Source organism: Idiotropiscis lumnitzeri, unplaced genomic scaffold, assembly GCF_059441095.1.
Source record: "Idiotropiscis lumnitzeri isolate Australia: NSW breed Sydney's pygmy pipehorse unplaced genomic scaffold, RoL_Ilum_1.0 HiC_scaffold_118, whole genome shotgun sequence".
NCBI lineage: Eukaryota > Metazoa > Chordata > Actinopteri > Syngnathiformes > Syngnathidae > Idiotropiscis > Idiotropiscis lumnitzeri.
In genome coordinates this window covers 305675-310549 of record NW_028283656.1, presented here as the reverse complement: position 1 = coordinate 310549, position 4875 = coordinate 305675, and positions in this window count along the sequence as shown.

The following is a 4875-nucleotide window of genomic DNA, read 5'->3' as shown; positions in this document are numbered from 1 at the left end:
ACTTAAGTTAATAATTTATGACCAGTAAACACGGATGTTGTAACGCAAAACAATGTTCAAATGTTAGTTTTTTTTCAACACATTTCATGAGAAAAAGCTCTACTTGTCTGTGAGAAATGTATGTTGTAGACCCATTATATAACACAATATTACACAATTTTACATTGGAATTTCATTTAATAAAACATTGACAATTATCTTTACAAACACTGTGTATGATTCATCTTTTCATTTGTTGTTCAATGAGCAAAACAGTGGCGATCAAAACAGTGCAAATGAAATGACATTTTATAGGTATCTGGTTGCAATACAGTGAACCCTCGCTACTTCGCGGTTCACCTTTCGCGGGTTCAGTGCTTCGCGGGTCTAAAAAATATTCGGGGGCATTGTAGTTTCGCCGAGCGGCACGACGGGGCGCTGGAGTGGTTAGACGGCCGGCGTCCGCCGAAGAAGAACGTGGGCGAAGAGGAGAGTGGACAAAGAAGAGCACGTTCCCCCGGGCACGATTTGGGGCGACGTTTCGCGCGGTTCGGACCGTACCAGAGCTCCGGCCAGCGTGCGTGGCAGTTAAGCCGAAGAGGAACAACTTCCGCCCGGGCACTAGCGGGGCGACATTTCGCTCCGTTCGGGACCGTGCGAGAGCTCCGGAGGAGACCGGCCGGCGTGCGTGGTTGTTAAGCCGAAGAGGAACACCTTCCGCCCGGGCATGAGCGGAGCGCGAGGCTGTCAGTTATGAATGAATAAATGAATAAATAAATGAAGAATGCCAGGGCACACCGGACGGCGTACCAGCAGGTAAAAGTCGAAGTAATTAAATAAATACAAAAAGAAGTAATTGAATAAATACAAAAATAATGGCTGGGGAATAAAAAAATGTTTTAATAATTTTTTTTTTTTGTTATAACATGAATTTCACCCTCTCTCTCTCTACCCGTATATATATATATATATATATATATATATTATTATTTTATTTATTTATTTTTTTAAGCATTTTTGAAGGTGCGCCGCTACTTCGCACTTTTTTTTAAAAGCATTTTTGAAGGTGCGCCGCTACTTCGCACTTTTTTTTTTTTAAGCATTTTTGAAGGTGCGCCGCTACTTCGCGGATTTTCAGTTTTCGCGGGTGGTCTCGGTCCCCATTAACCGCGATAACCGAGGGTTCACTGTAGTAAGTTACATTCTAATTTACATTGACAGGTAATGGAAATGACTACTGGTAACCTCAATTGAACTGTATTTCAGTCAGAATGCCTCAAACATCATAAAAAAATAAAACGTTGAGTATTATTTCTCCTTCAAAATGTCAGAAGAAATACTCTATAATGGCCTGACGACATTAACATAGCTTATAGTATATAGCAGGGGTGGGAAAACTTTTTTATTGGCGGGCCACAATGGGTTCTAAAATTTGACAGAGGGGCTGGACCAGGAGCAGATGGATGGAGTGTTTTGGTAACCTCATCTCATCTGAGAAAAAAAATACATTTAATTTTAAATGAAAGTGAACAAAAGCTTGTCTTTGAAAAACCACACTATTTTGAAAATAAAACATTAACAAGGTTTTTTTTTTTTTTTTTCAAATTCGGCGGGCCGGATTAAAACGTTTAACGGGCCGCATGTGGCCCCCGGGCCGTAGTTTTCTCACGTCGGTATATAGCATAGCGGCATAGGTTCCCTCGTCAACATCAAGTGAGTTACCCTCTTACCAAGACCAAAATACGGGGCTCTCCATCTCCCGGTCACTTCTCCAGACCCCAACAGTCACCCTCGTTGCGAGAACTTGGAGATTCGATGTTTATTTTTTTTCGCTTCTTCAACTTCGTGTCTGATTCTTTTCTCTTCTCTGGCTCCAGGATTCCGCTGTCAATCAGATGACGATTGAGGCGGGACTTCCGGTTCAAAGTCACCCTCAGAGTTTGCAACCATTTGAGATGGCTTCTGTGGTAATAACAACTGTCATAGGTGCAATTTGCTCTATAAAGCATTAAAAAAAAAATAATAATAATAAATTACAAAAAATAGTCAAGTACAGCACTCGTCTCATAAACTAGGTAAGAATTTAGCGTTACTAACGTTGCTACACTATAAAGAGTGTTTTACTGACTAGCTAAACCCAGTTTGCTTAAACTGATCGTACACTGGACGAAATCTTACCGTTGTCTTTTTACAAATGGATTATGAAATTGTTGCAGAAATTGTTTTGCTGTGACGGAGGGCAAGTTTTATAAGGTTCGTTCATCGGGAAGGTTTTATATTAGACGAGGATGGTCTTGTTCTTCGGATTTTTTTTTTATTTATAAAAGGCCGAGCATTTGTATTTGCGCTCAGACTGTGTTGCACAGTGCACACGAACCAAAAGCTCTAAAGAAAACACAATACCCGATCCAAACGGAGGGACGTGTTATCTTTATCTTCCACACCGCCTATCTTGTACTGGCTTGCGGGGAGGTGCTGCCGCCTATCCCGTCTGACTTTGGGCGAAATGCGGGAGGGACGACCTGAACAGAGAAATACAAAAAGAAGCAGTACAGCGTCAGTGTAACTCCTTACGGGATAATATCCTCGTCGCATAAACAAGGTAAGAATTTCACGGTATGCATTTTGGTGAACTATAAAGCGTGCTTTACTGACTGGAGCGACGTCGAGTTAGCCTAAATGTATCGTGCATTGGACTAAATCTAGCAAGTTAGAATTATACGATTTGTTCTTCGGGAAGGTTTTATATTAGAGGAGGAATTAAGATCTTGCCCTTCGGACATTTTTTGTGATAAAAGGCCGAGCATTTGCATTTGCGCACAGTATTAGTCCACGAAACAAGAAATACCCATGTACAAATAACTTGCAATTATAATAGTTGGAGCTGTAACAAAGTGTTTTTCATACGGTGTTGTATAAATTAGCAGGAAATTAGAACACAAATTAAAACACGTACAGTAGATACAAGAAGAACAACGACAGTCACATGTTGAGTCGAAAGCTAAAGAATAAAAATGTGTCTTCAAAACGTTTTAAAAGTGGACAGAGAGGGGGCTTGCCTAACATTCAATGGAGAGTCAGGGAATGGACTCCGAGTGCAAGTTTCAGGCCATCTATCTCAAGAAAGAGCTTCTGATGCACCTCAAACGGGTACTGCAAATTTAGTAAGTTCAGCGCATAGTTAATTCCCATGAGCAGGAGACTGGCAACATTTCCACAACCTCATTTTCTTAAGCAACAATGGAAACAGAGGCATGGGATGTGTCTTCTTGTCCCTCACTTGCTTGGAAGACATAGAGTACGTGTGTCAAACTCAAGGCCCGGGGCCAGATCTGGCCCACAACCTAATTTTATGTTGCCCGCAAAGGGCAAATCATCTGCATCAACTTCCTGTTTCTAGCATATTTTCTTCACAACAACACTGAGATATGAGATATTGCCAATTATTTGTTACCAATCCTCCCCTTTTAAAATAAATTGAAAAATTGTTGAACAATTACTTACTAGCTTCTGATTTCAAAACTGGCTTTCCAATCAATTTATATGGGTTCACAGTCCCTCTGAGGGAAACCACAACTACGATGTGGCCCGTCCATAAAAATGAGTTTGACACCCCTGACATAGACCTTCAGTACTTGCTTGGCCTGGTCCTCTTTTGCTTGTTCTCTGCTGACTTCCTGAAAGAGCATATACATCCATGGTTAGGTGCATAATGTCCCAAATTTGTGTTTGCTTTTTATAGTTCTGAATATCGCTGTCTTCAGGCAGTATCCAAGAAGCTCCAGAATCTTCACCTTGCAGGAGACTTCCAATGGCACGTTTTTGCAATCATTAACACTGCATCATCCAAAGAGAGCAAACCATTTTCAACATTTGAGATTGGTCAGTAATATTTACAAGTAACACCCACTCGTGTGGATTGACCAATAGATTAGATCTAGAAAAACATGAAATTACTCAAATTATGACAACATGTTTCAGCCGGACACCAGTGATATGTGACAGTATTTGCAATCTGCATTACATGTTTATAACAGCATATATGAGAATCAAAAAATAAATAAAAAGGGCAATGAAAACGGAAATTAAAATAGAAACCTCAACCTCAAGGATAGGATTTTTGTCGAAATCTCAAAATCGAAACTTTGGACCTTCTGATTTATTTTGTCAATTACCCGAAAGTAACCTTTGCCAAATGCCAACCCTTTAGCCAGAGCAGGTCACATACTGGCAGCAATTAATTTATTTGAATATTGTGACAAATAAAAATGTTTGCTGCACAGTCTATGAGTTAATTGCAGCTTTAAAAACGTAATACTGTTGTAATTTACCTGGTAGTCCGTGATGAGTTCCTCTGCAGACTGTCCGAGGAATTTCATCAAGGAATGGATTATGCCCTCCCTTCCAGCTTCAACGTTTTGCTATTTAAAAAGACACAAGATGATTAAGTGTCTTAAATAAATAAAAGCTCACATATGCATTGCTTACATCCCAAAAAGTGCATCTCAACTTTAAATAAAAAAAATAGCAAGATATCCATAAGCTCTAACAGATCTTTTATTGTTTTATTCTGTTAATGCTTATGATGGACTTATCCAAAATAGTTTGATGCAAATTATATTTGCAGTAATAAAACACAACCCTCTTACATGACTGAGTGAACTGAGCATAGGTCTTATTTCAGTGCCAGTAACTCGGCCTTTTTTTCCAAGTATCTCCTTCAATTCCAGGGTGTAAAGTTCCATCTTGGTTAGCCAGGTTCTCTCAAATTGAACATATGTAATTTGTTTGAACTCTTTCTTAATCTGAAACATTTTTCCCTCAATTAGAACATTTTCAAAATTAAGAAATCTAAATCCCGATTTAAATTTTGATTAATCGTCCAGCACTAGAAGA